The 13,177-nt window shown below is 42.0% G+C and overlaps 1 long non-coding RNA gene and 1 other non-coding gene across 2 annotated transcripts in view; one reads left to right on the forward strand and one right to left on the reverse strand.

The window, feature by feature from the left end:
- The window catches only part of LOC116757413, a 41,303-nt gene that overhangs the window by 13,226 nt on the left and 14,900 nt on the right, over positions 1 to 13,177 (forward strand). Inside the window, exon 2 of the long non-coding RNA XR_004350956.1 lies at positions 1,496 to 1,578. This is a non-coding gene — a long non-coding RNA (uncharacterized LOC116757413). The remainder of the gene's footprint in view (positions 1 to 1,495; positions 1,579 to 13,177) is intronic.
- TRNAG-UCC lies at positions 368 to 440 on the reverse strand. The gene has a single exon. It is a non-coding gene; the product is annotated as a tRNA-Gly (tRNA).

Below are 13,177 nucleotides of genomic sequence, written 5' to 3' on the forward strand. Positions count from 1 at the left end.
GGCCATTTTTGGCAAGCAAGTCCCTGAAAACCTAGAAAACAACATCTTGAGAAACATAGGTACCCCTAGCTATTTTACTTTTAAAAAATTAATATTAATTTGACTGCTTCTACTTTGGGGAGAAAAGACGTCATAAAAAGGTACCATTTTAGTTAAAAACAATAAGCACAGCTCTGGGATAATTTACGTCTTCAGAAGATTTTTAACTTACTTCTCAACTGTATGATATTAGTTGCTATGTGATGGTAGCCCTTAGTCAGTATAACTTTGTAGCGCAGAACTTTAATTATGTTATTTATTTATTTTTGAAGTCTAGCTTTTTTTTTTTTTCCTCCTTGGCCGCACCGCGTGGCATGTGGCATCTTAGTTCCCCAACCAGGGATCAAACCTGTGACCACTGCAGTGGAAGCGCAGAGTCCTAACCACTGGACCACCAGGGAAGTCCCTTAACTATGTTATTTAAATACATTTCATATGAGAGAAGATATATACGCTCATTGGCTGTCAAGCTGTATCAAGATGGTGAACAAAGTTGTAAATTGAACGTAAGACATAGCGTATTCTTTATATTTCTTGAAATGGGGTCAGTGGCTTTAATTATTCCCAAGAATAAAGGAAAAGGACAGACAAATACAAAGTGGAAAGTAGCTAAGTGGAAACTCAAATGCACTCCCTAACAATAGGAATTTGGCCTCTGAATGACATACCTAGGAATTTAATCTTCTAAATCATTCAAGAAAGACATTTTTTTAGTGTGTAATATTGAACTTATGAAAGTGTGTAAACGAGTGTACTTTAGAGAGCGTTTGGCTCAACAGAAATGTTTGTATATGAACGATTTTCCTGATGACCGACAGCTAACTGGAAAGTCCCTTCCGCTAGAACATTCCTCAAACGTGATGGTTGTTCAGACTTTGAATGGAGATAGCAGCTCTCAACAAGACATTTAATTAGCCCTTCTCCTTTTTTCAAGATGGATAATATTCACTCCCCTTTTCGGGTCTTCTCTCTGTTTATCTGTCTCAGGGTCCTGGTTGACATGCCTCCTCCATGGAGGTTTTCCATTACTCTTTTCTCCAATCCTTTCTCTATTCCGTCCTTCATCAGTTGATAAATGCCACACTTCGTATGGAGGGCCAGACCTGGTTGGGGTGGAGGGAGGGAGATACAGGAATGGAAATGTTTTTTAAAAAGACACACAAGACCCATTCCTGCCCAGAAACCCCCTAAAGGGTCTTTTTATGGACTCTGACTGCTTACTGTCTGCAGCAGCCATCACCACCCAGGCTACCTTGCAGTCAGGGGACTGGCTCTGTCTGGGGTCTGCCTTACTCTCTGTTGGCCACTTTGTTTTTCTACGTTTTAATTTCTTTCTCTGTAATACAAAGAAGTGAACGCCATGGTTCCTAAGGAGACCTGCTCCGAGCCCTCCTTTGGTTGCTGGTCCACACATGTTCTGCACCCAGTGGCTCAGTGAATGCTTTTTCCCACACAGGTGCTGACAGCGTGATGAGCTACTTTGTGGAGTCTGCAGTCAGTGGCCCTGCCCCCTACTCAGCGGTGCGACCTGCAGCAGTGGTAAGTGGGACCCCTTCCCTGCCCTCCCCCTGCCCACCGTGCCGTCCCCTCTCCTCCCTCGGTTCTGCTTTCTGATCTCTCCTAGACAGAAGCAGCTGGGGACCCAACTCCACGGTTGGAATGAGCTTTGAGTTTTTTGGAGGGGCTACATTGTGAGATTATCTGTCGTTTTATCGCCATATAAAGTAAAACATCCAAGACTGATAGATTTACTGAAAGATTTTTGTGTTGCAGAGAATATGACTCAAACATGAGTAACGGTTAAAGCCAGGTGATTTTTCACAGCTCAGTTCATTTGGTGAAGATTTTTCACACATTGAGGTACCTTAGACCTATTCTTAGCATAATTGAACTTATTTTTCTTCTCATACATAAAAGCTAAAATATACAAGCTTTCTAATAACAGAATTTGAAACTGGAAATAAAATACAACAACAAATTAGTAGGAAAAATTCCTGAGTCCTAGAATAAGAGGGGTAAAAGGAACTTTAAAATTGGACTAAAGGTTTTTTGCTCTTAGGGAAGAAGGCTTTCACACAAGCTATGTGCTGATCAGTTGAAATATTCGGCTAAATTTCTTATAAATTTACTGTGTGAGAGATCCCGTAATGCTGTCATTCATCGATTCCAATGTTAAGTGAACTTTTAATATTAGCATTGAATCATTAACTATTGATTCTAAATTCTGCATGTTTTTGTATAAAGATAGCCATCATAAATGTTGACCTTTTGTTACTTAATCTGGATATGGACAGATAAGTTTACTGTTAACTCTTCCAAATACGTTTATGGGTCTATATAGACTCCAGTCTACCAGAGCTCTTTTTTGACTGCAGGCTTTGTCCAGTCTGAGGTTCTGCAGAATTTTTAACTGGTACCCTTCAGTTTGCCATGACCTCCTCTCGCTGTAATTGTATATCAAAAGATCTGATGTGTTTGAAAATTATTTTCTGTAGTATTGAAAAAATAATTACTTAAAAAGGTATTTTATGTTCAAGGAATGATTAACACGTCTTCCTTCACTGGCTCTTCTGTAATACATATTTCTTCTTTTTTAAGTGGCTTCTGTTTTCATATAAACGCCATTCACTATTAAAAAATTAGAATCAGGAAAACGTTTAGAGTACAATTTACTTCAGAAATATGTGTAAAACACACACACACAGAACAAGTCCAGACCAAAAGTTATTCCATTCTGCTTAGAAATTGCCAAGAGGCTTGCTAGGGTCCATAGGGCTGGAGGCATTGCCAGGGAAAGGCTCCTTCTGCTTCTCACACAAAGGTTATCGTCTAAGGTCAGCACAAATGACACTAAAGTTTTCTTAAAGGTGATTTTGTAGAGATTTGTTAAAGTAAACAGGGATATTGTGATTTCAGGGCAAAATGTGTCATTGACTTGGAAAGGTAGATTTAAAAGCCATCCTATGCATATACACCGAGAAAACCATAATTCAAAAAGAGTCATGTTCATTGCAGCTCTATTTACACTAGCCAGGACATGGAAACAACCTAACTGTCCATCGACAGACGAATGGATAAAGAAGATGTGGTACATATATACCACGGACTACTACTCAGCCATGAAAAGAAACGAAATTGAGTTATCTTTAGTGAGGTGGATGGACGTAGAGTCTGTCCTACAGAGTGAAGTCAGTCAGAAAGGGAAAAACGAATACTGTATGCTAACACATATATATGGACTCTAAAAAAAATGATTCTGATGAACCTAGGGGCAGGACAGGAATTTTTTTTTTTTTTTTTTTTTTTTTTTTTTAAACATCTTTATTGGGGTATAATTGCTTTACAATGGTGTGTTAGTTTCTGCTTTACAACAAAGTGAATCAGCTATACATATACATATGTTCCCATATGTCTTCCCTCTTGCGTCTCCCTCCCTCCCACTCTCCCCATCCCACCCTTCCAGGCTGTCACAAAGCACCGAGCTAATATCCCTGTGCCTTGCGGCTGCTTCCCCCCAGCTATCTACCTTACTACGTTTGTTAGTGTGTATATGTCCATGACTCTCTCTCGCCCTGTCAAAACTCACCCTTCCCCCTCCCCATATCCTTAAGTCCGTTCTCCAGTAGGTCTGCGTCTTTATTCCTATCTTACCCCTAGGTTCTTCATGACATTTTTTTCCCTTAAATTCCATATATATGTGTTAGCATACGGTATTTGTCTTTTTCTTTCTGACTTACTTCACTCTGTATGACAGATTCTAGGTCTATCCATCTCATTACAAATAGCTCAATTTCATTTCTTTTTAAGGCTGAGTAATATTCCATTGTGTATATGTGCCACATCTTCTTTATCCATTCATCCGATGATGGGCGCTTAGGTTGTTTCCATGTCCTGGCTATTGTAAATAGAGCTGCAATGAACATTTTGGTACATGACTCTCTTTGAATTTTGGTTTTCTCAGGGTATATGCCAAGTAGTGGGATTGCTGGGTCATATGGTAATTCTATTTGTAGTTTTTTAAGGAACCTCCATACTGTTCTCCACAGTGGCTGAACCAATTCACATTCCCACCAGCAGTGCAAGAGTGTCCCCTTTTCTCCACACCCTCTCCAGCATTTATTGTTTCTTGATTTTTTGATGATGGCCATTCTGACTGGTGTGAGATGATATCTCATTGTAGTTTTGATTTGCATTTCTCTAATGATTAATGATGTTGAGCATTCTTTCATGTGTTTGTTGGCATTCTGTATATCTTCTTTGGAGAAATGTCTATTTAGGTCTTCTGCCCATTTTTGGATGGGGTTGTTTGTTTTTTTGTTATTGAGCTGCATGAGCTGCTTGTAAATTTTGGAGATTAATCCTTTGTCAGTTGCTTCTTTTGCAAATGTTTTCTCCCATTCTGAGGGTTGTCTTTTGGTCTTGGTTATGGTTTCCTTTGCTGTGCAAAAGCTTTGAAGTTTCATTAGGTCCCATTTGTTTATTTTTGTTTTTATTTCCATTACTCTAGGAGGTGGGTCAGAAAGGATCTTGCTGTGATTTATGTCATAGAGTGTTCTGCCTATGTTTTCTTCTAAGAGTTTGATAGTTTCTGGCCTTACATTTAGGTCTTTAATCCATTTTGAGCTTATTTTTGTGTATGGTGTTAGGGAGTGATCTAATCTCATACTTTTACATGTACCTGTCCAGTTTTCCCAGCACCATTTATTGAAGAGGCTGTCCTTTCTCCACTGTACATTCCTGCCTCCTTTATCAAAGATAAGGTGTCCATATGTGCGTGGGTTTATCTCTGGGCTTTCTATCCTGTTCCACTGATCTATCTTTCTGTTTTTGTGCCAGTACCATACTGTCTTGATTACTGTTGCTTTGTAATATAGTCTGAAGTCAGGGAGCCTTATTCCTCCAGCTCCTTTTTTCGTTCTAAAGATTGCTTTGGCTATTCGGGGTCTTTTGTGTTTCCATACAAATTGCAAAATTTTTTGTTCTAGTTCTGTGAAAAATGCCAGTGGTAGCTTGATAGGGATTGCATTGAATCTGTAGATTGCTTTGGGTAGTAGAGTCATTTTCACAATGTTGATTCTTCCCATCCAAGAACATGGTATATCTCTCCATCTATTTGTATCATCTTTAATTTCTTTCATCAGTGTCTTATAATTTTCTGCATACAGGTCTTTCGTATCCTTAGGTAGGTTTATTCCTAGATATTTTATTCTTTTTGTTGCAATGGTAAATGGGAGTGTTTTCTTGATTTCACTTTCAGATTTTTCATCATTAGTATATAGGAATGCCAGAGATTTCTGTGCATTAATTTTGTATCCTGCTACTTTACCAAATTCATTGATTAGCTCTAGTAGTTTTCTGGTAGCATCTTTAGGATTCTCTATGTATAGTATCATGTCATCTGCAAACAGTGACAGCTTTACTTCTTCTTTTCCAATTTGGATTCCTTTTATTTCCTTTTCTTCTCTGATTGCTGTGGCTAAAACTTCCAAAACTATGTTGAATAAGAGTGGTGAGAGTGGGCAACCTTGTCTTGTTCCTGATTTTAGTGGAAATGCTTTCAGTTTTTCACCATTGAGGATGATGTTTGCTGTGGGCTTGTCATATATGGCTTTTATTATGTTTAGGAAAGTTCCCTCTATGCCTACTTTCTGGAGGGTTTTTATCATAAATGGGTGTTGAATTTTGTCGAAAGCTTTCTCTGCATCTATTGAGATGATCATATGGTTTTTCTCCTTCAATTTGTTAATATAGTTTATCACATTGATAGATTTGCGTATATTGAAGAATCCTTGCATTCCTGGAATAAACCCCACTTGATCATGGTGTATGACCCTTTTAATGTGCTGTTGGATTCTGTTTGCTAGTATTTTGTTGAGGATTTTTGCATCTATGTTCATCAGTGATATTGGCCTGTAGTTTTCTTTCTTTGTGACATCCTTGTCTGGTTTTGGTATCAAGGTGATGGTGGCTTCGTAGAAGGAATTTGGGAGTGTTCCTCCCTCTGCTATATTTTGGAAGAGTTTGAGAAGGATAGGTGTTAGCTCTTCTCTAAACGTTTGATAGAATTCACCTGTGAAGCCATCTGGTCCTGGGCTTTTGTTTGTTGGAAGGTTTTTAATCACAGTTTCAATTTCAGTGCTTGTGATTGGTCTGTTAATATTTTCTATTTCTTCCTGATTCAGTCTTGGCAGGTTGTGCATTTCTAAAAATTTGTCCATTTCTTCCAGATTGTCCATTTTATTGGCATAGAGTTGCTTGTAGTAATCTCTCATGATTTTTTTTATTTCTGCAGTGTCAGTTGTTACTTCTCCTTTTTCATTTCTAATTCTATTGATTTGAGTCTTCTCCCTTTTTTTCTTGATGAGTCTGGCTAGTGGTTTATCTATTTTGTTTATCTTCTCAAAGAACCAGCTTTTAGTTTTATTGATCTTTGCTATTGTTTCCTTCATTTCTTTTTCATTTATTTCTGATCTGATTTTTATGATTTCTTTCCTTCTGCTAGCTTTGGGGTTTTTTTGTTCTTCTTTCTCTAATTGCTTGAGGTGCAAGGTTAGGTTGTTTATTCGAGATGTTTCCTGCTTCTTAAGGTGGGCTTGTATTGCTATAAACTTCCCCCTTAGAACTGCTTTTGCTGCATCCCATAGGTTTTGGGTCGTTGTGTCTCCATTGTCATTTGTTTCTAGGTATTTTTTTATTTCCTCTTTGATTTCTTCAGTGATCACTTCGTTATTAAGTAGTGTATTGTTTAGCCTCCATGTGTTTGTATTTTTTACAGATCTTTTCCTGTAATTGATATCTAGTCTCATGGCGTTGTGGTCGGAAAAGATACTTGATACAATTTCAGTTTTCTTAAATTTACCAAGGCTTGATTTGTGACCCAAGATATGATCTATCCTGGAGAATGTTCCATGAGCACTTGAGAAAAATGTGTATTCTGTTGTTTTTGGATGGAGTGTCCTATAAATATCAATTAAGTCCATCTTGTTTAATGTATCATTTAAAGCTTGTGTTTCCTTATTTATTTTCATTTTGGATGATCTGTCCATGGGTGAAAGTGGGGTGTTAAAGTCCCCTACTATGAATGTGTTACTGTTGATCTCCCCTTTTATGGTTGTTAGTATTTGCCTTATGTATTGAGGTGCTCCTATGTTGGGTGCATAAATATTTACAATTGTTATATCTTCTTCTTGGATCGATCCCTTGATCATTATGTAGTGTCCTTCTTTGTCCCTTTTAATAGTCCTTATTTTAAAGTCTATTTTGTCTGATATGAGAATTGCTACTCCAGCTTTCTTTTTGTTTCCATTTGCATGGAATATCTTTTTCCATCCCCTTACTTTCAGTCTGTATGTGTCTCTAGTTCTGAAGTGGGTCTCTTGTAGACAGCATATATAAGGGTCTTGTTTTTGTATCCATTCAGCCAATCTGTGTCTTTTGGTGGGAGCATTTAGTCCATTTACATTTAAGGTAATTATCGATATGTATGTTCCTATTTCCATTTTATATATTGTTTTGGGTTCGCTACTATAGGTCATTTCCTTCTCTTGTGTTTCGTGTCTAGAGAAGTTCCTTTAGCATTTGTTGTAAAGCTGGTTTGGTGGTGCTGAACTCTCTCAGCTTTTGCTTGTCTGTAAAGGTTTTAATTTCTCCATCAAATGTGAATGAGATCCTTGCTGGGTAGAGTAGTCTTGGTTTCAGGCTATTCTCCTTCATCACTTTCAGTATGTCCTGCCACTCCCTTCTGGCTTGTAGGGTTTCTGCTGAGAGATCAGCTGTTAACCTTATGGGGATTCCCTTGTGTGTTATTTGTTGTTTTTCCCTTGCTGCTTTTAATATGCTTTCTTTGTATTTAATTTTTGACAGTTTGATTAATATGTGTCTTGGCGTGTTTCTCCTTGTATTTATCCTGTATGGGACCCTCTGTGCTTCCTGGACTTGATTAACTATTTCCTTTCCCATATTAGGGAAGTTTTCAACTATGATCTCTTCAAATATTTTCTCAGTCCCTTTCTTTCTTTCTTCTTCTTCTGGAACCCCTATAATTCGAATGTTGGTGCGTTTCATGTTGTCCCAGAGGTCTCTGAGACTGTCCTCAGTTCTTTTCATTCTTTTTTCTTTATTCTGCTCTGCAGTAGTTATTTCCACTACTTTATCTTCCAGGTCACTTATCCGTTCTTCTGCCTCAGTTATTCTGCTATTGATCCTATCTAGAGTGATTTTAATTTCATTTATTGCATTGTTCATCGTTGCTTGTTTCATCTTTAGTTCTTGTAGGTCCTTGTTAACTGTTTCTTGCATTTTGTCCATTCTACTTCCAAGATTTCGGATCATCCTTACTATCATTATTCTGAATTCTTTTTCAGGTAGATTGCCTATTTCCTCTTCATTTGTTAGGTCTGGTGGGTTTTTATCTTGCTCCTTCATCTGCTGTGTGTTTTTCTGTCTTCTCATTTTGCTTATCTTACTGTGTTTGGGGTCTCCTTTTTGCAGGCTGCACTTTCGTAGTTCCCGTTGTTTTTGATGTCTGTCTCCAGTGGCTAAGGTTGTTTCAGTGGGTTGTGTAGGCTTCCTGGTGGAGGGGACTAGTGCCTGTGTTGTGCTGGATGAGGCTGGATCTTGTCTCTCTAGTGGGCAGGTTCACGTCTGGTGGTGTGTTTTGGGGTGTCTGTGGCCTTATTATGATTTTAGGCAGCCTCTCTGCTAATGGGTGGGGTTGTGTTCCTGTTTTGCTAGTTGTTTGGCATAGGTTGTCCAGCACTGTGGCTTGCTGGTCGTTGAGTGAAGCTGGGTGCTGGTGTTAAGATGGAGGTCTCTGGGATATTTCCACCGTTTAATATTATGTGGAGCTGGGAGGTCTCTTGTTGACCAGTGTCCTGAAGTTGGCTCTCCTACCTCAGAGGCAGAGCCCTGACTCCTGGCTGGAGCACCAAGAGCCTTTCATCCACACAGCTCAGAATAAAAGGGAGAAAAAGTAGGGAGAATTAGTAGAAGTATGAGTAAAGAAAGAAGGAAAGGAGGAAAGGAAGGAAGGAAGAAAGAAGCAAAGAAGGAAAGAAAGGAGGGAGGGAGGGAGGGAGGGAGGAAGGAAGGAAGGAGGGAAAGAAGGAAAAAAGACAGAAAGAAAGATGATACAGTAAAAATAAAATAAAGTATAATATAGTTATTGAATTAAAAAATATTTAGAAAAAAAAAAAAAAAGGGACGGATAGAACCTTAGGACAAATGTTGGAAGCAAAGCTATACAGAGAAAATCTTACACAGAAGCATACACATACACCTTCACAAAAAGAGGTAAAGGGGGAAAAATCATAAATCCTGCTCCCTGAGACCACCTCCTCAATTTGGGGTGATTCGTTGTCTAAAGGAGGGAGGGAAGGAAGGAAAGAAAGAAAGAACGAAGGTAAAGTATAATAAAGTTATTACAATTAAACTTAATTATTAAGAAAAAGAATTTTTAAAAAAAAGTCATGGACGGATAGAGCCCTAGGACAAATGGTGGAAGCTAGAGTATACAGACTAGATGTCACACAGGAGCATACACGTACACCTTCACAAAAAGAGGAAAAGGGAAAAAAATCATAGATTTCGCTCCTAAATCCCACCTCTTCAATTTGGGATCATTCCTTGTCTATTCAGGTATTCCACAGATGCAGGGTATATCAAGTTGATTGTGGAGCTTTAATCCGCTGCTTCTGTGGCTGCTGGGAGAGATTTCCCTTTCTCTTCTTTGTTTTCACAGCTCACAGGAGCTCAGCTTTGGATTTGGCCCTGCCTCTGCGTGTAGGTCGCTGGAGGGCGTCTGTTTTTTTCGCTCAGACAGGACGGGGTTAAAGGAGCCGCTGATTCGGGGCCTCCGGCTCACTCAGGCCGGGGGTTGGGGGATGGGGGAAGGAGGGGCACTGCGTGCGGGGCCGGCCTGCGGCGGCAGAGGCAGCGTGACGTTGCGGCAGAGGCCGGCGTGACGTTGCACCAGCCTGAGGCCCGCCGTGCGCTGTCCCGGGGAAGTTGTCCCTGGATCCCGGGAACCTGGCAGTGGCGGGCTGCACAGGCTCCGCGGAAGAGGGGTGTGGAGAGTGACCTGTGCTCGCACACAGGCCCCTTGGTGGCGGCAGCAGCAGCCTTAGCGTCTCCCGCCCGTCTCTGGGGTCCGCGGTTTTAGCCGCGGCTCGCGCCCGTCTCTGGGGTTTGCGCTTTCAGCCGCGGCTTGCGCCCGTCTCGGGGGCTTGCGCCCTCAGCCGCGGCTCGCGCCCGTCTCTGGGGTTTGTGCTTTCAGCCGCGGCTCGCGCCCGTCTCGGGGGCTCGCGCCCTCAGCCGCGGCTCGCGCCCGTCTCTGGGGTTCGCGCTTTTAGCCGCGGCTCGCGCCCGTCTCTGGAGTTCCTTTAAGCAGCGCTCTTAGACCCCTCTCCTCGCGCACCAGGAGACAAAGAGGGAAGAAAAAGTCTCTTGCCTCTTCGGCCGGTGCAGGCTTTTCCCCGAACTCCCTCCCGGCTAGTCGTGGTGCACTAACCCCTTCAGGCTATGTTCAAGCCGCCAACCCCAGTCCTCTCCCTGAGCTCCGTCCAAAACCAAAACCCTAGCCTCAGCTCGCAGCCCCGCCCGCCCCGGTGGGTGAGCAGCAAGCCTCTCGGGTTGGTGAGTGCTGGTCGGCACCGATCTTCTGTGCAGGAATCTCCCCGCTTTGCCCTCCGCACCCGTCGCTGTGCACTACTCCGCGGTCCCGAAACTCCCCCCTCTGCCTCCCGCAGTCTCCGCCCGCGGAGGGGCTTCCTAGTGTGTGGAAACTTTTCCTCCTTCACAGCTCCCTCCCACTGGTGCAGGTGCCGTCCTTATTCTTTTGTCTCTGTTTTTTTCTTTTGCCCTACCCAGTTACGTGGGGAGTTTCTTGCCTTTTGGGAGGTCTGAGGTCTTCTGCCAGCCTTCAGTAGGAGTTCTATAGGAGTTGTTCCACGTGTGGATGTATTTCTGGTGTATCCGTGGGGAGGAAGGCGATCTCCGCGTCTTACTCTTCCGCCATCTTCAAGGTCCCCCCCCAGGACAGGAATTTAAAAAAAAAAAAATGCCAGCCTAATTCTTTTTGCCCGTATTGTAATCCAATTAAAAAAGTTCAATAACATGTCGGAAAAAGTGATGCCATGTGAATTTGCATTTATTTTATTTTAGGCACTGAAATAAATTTTATTACACGTATACACATTGCAGGTATAATATTAAGTTATCCTAGACAGCGCATCTGGAAATTGTATGAGATTTAGAAAAAAACCAAGAACAACTCTTAAGTGTGTATTTTCAACTGAAGACCCCAGCCCTGGCTGAATACCCTGGATATTTTTAAGGCCTTTTGAATGGTTTCCACTGGTTTCACAACAAAGAACCCATTTATCCCCAAACCCAGCAGCCATACCTGAAAAACGTTATCAGCACGTGGGATCCTTTTCACTCCCATATTTCAGAGTTGCTTGGGTAATAGCAGAAAGTTACATGGGAGAACTTCTATGTCATTGTTCTAGCACTTTCACTCATAACTTCTCTGTGGGCCTCAGTTTCTCCATCACTGGAACTGGTTAGGCAAACTTTCAGAACCATAGAACATGAAGAAAAGTCCTCTGACTTCTTCACTGACGTCCTTTTTAATTTAAAAAAAAAAAAAAAGGTAAATAGGGCTTCCCTGGTGGCGCAGTGGTTGAGAGTCTGCCTGCTGATACAGGGGACACGGGTTTGTGCCCCGGTCCGGGAAGATCCCACGTGCCGCGGAGCGGCTGGGCCCGTGAGCCATGACCGCTGAGCCTGTGCGTCCGGAGGAGCCTGTGCTCCTCGATGGGAGAGGCCACAGCAGTGAGAGGCCCGCGTACCGCAAAAAAAAAAAAAAAAAAAAAAAGGTAAATAAAATTGATGAGTACAACCTCAAGTTCAATGAGCCAGCTCCTACAGACAACCTCCATCCAACTTTAGGCTGGGCTGTAATAACAGTCAAAGAATTTGTACATTGTCTACAGAATATAACTTTGGGACATTGGCATATGAGAGAAACTAGCAAACCTCACACTCTCAATCCCAATCTAAGATTTCGCAGAGGAGTGAGTACAGCTTCACTGACTTTCCCAGACAAGAGCTTTAACGTCCCAGGCACCTGAGTCTTCTCAGTTCTGTTGGAGCCTCACTGTCTGGAGCTCAACCAGGGGTGCTTAATCTGATCATTCAGGTCCTCCTGCCCTGCGCCCTGGTCTCTGGGTTAGTTAGCCTGGGCCACCAAGAAGAGAAACTGTCCCAGGCATGGGAAGTTTGAGGGTGAAAGGAAAACCATAAGGGCAGTGGGTTTTTAATCTGGGGCTGATTTTTTAAAACATCTTTATTGGAGTATAATTGCTTTACAATCTGGGGGTGATTTTGTCCCCAGGGGATATTTGGTGATATTTTTGCTTGCCAGAACTTGACGGGCACGGGTGCTCCTGGCCAGAGGGTAGAGGCCAGGGATGCAGCTCAGCATCCCGCACCGCACCGTCCAGTTCCCCATGACAAAGAATTGTCCAGCCTCAAATGTCAGTAGTGCCAAGGTTGAGAAGCCCTGCCCTAGAATACACACAAGATCAGGTTTGAAGGTGGGGTGGTACTGTGTGTATTTACTTGTAATTATTGCGTTAGAAAGGGAAATATTAAAAAAGAAAAGAAAAGTGAGACTGTATCCATGTTATGAGGGGTTCTGCTAAGCAGGCTGCTTTAGTTGTCCAAGAAACAATCTTCTAAACTAGGACACGAATATTTTCCAGGCTCTGAAGACTGCTAAATCTCAGGGTCCTTATCTGTGTGTTGGAGGTAGCATTAGCGTGATTTGATCATTTGCTGTACCAGGGGAAGCCTTAAAAGAATCACAGCAACAGTTGTCAAATTCGTCCCATACTTCGGGTACTGGCCATTGTACACAGAACTCACATTATCTGCCTCGAGACCCCTTTGTCAAAAGCAGGACACAAGTTCTCTCCCTTGTAAGGTCAACCTCTCGGGAGACCTTCATGAAAGAAGTGACATCACAGCTGGGGTGGTAGGGAAATGACACTTCTGGAAGTTGTCTGGCCATTGTGTTGGAGGGGGTGACGTTTTCAGGTACTTATATGGGTTGTGTGTCAGGGACCCTTTCATCCAA

The sequence above is a fragment of the Phocoena sinus genome, chromosome 8 (genome assembly GCF_008692025.1).
Source record: "Phocoena sinus isolate mPhoSin1 chromosome 8, mPhoSin1.pri, whole genome shotgun sequence".
Classification (NCBI taxonomy): Eukaryota; Metazoa; Chordata; class Mammalia; order Artiodactyla; family Phocoenidae; genus Phocoena; species Phocoena sinus.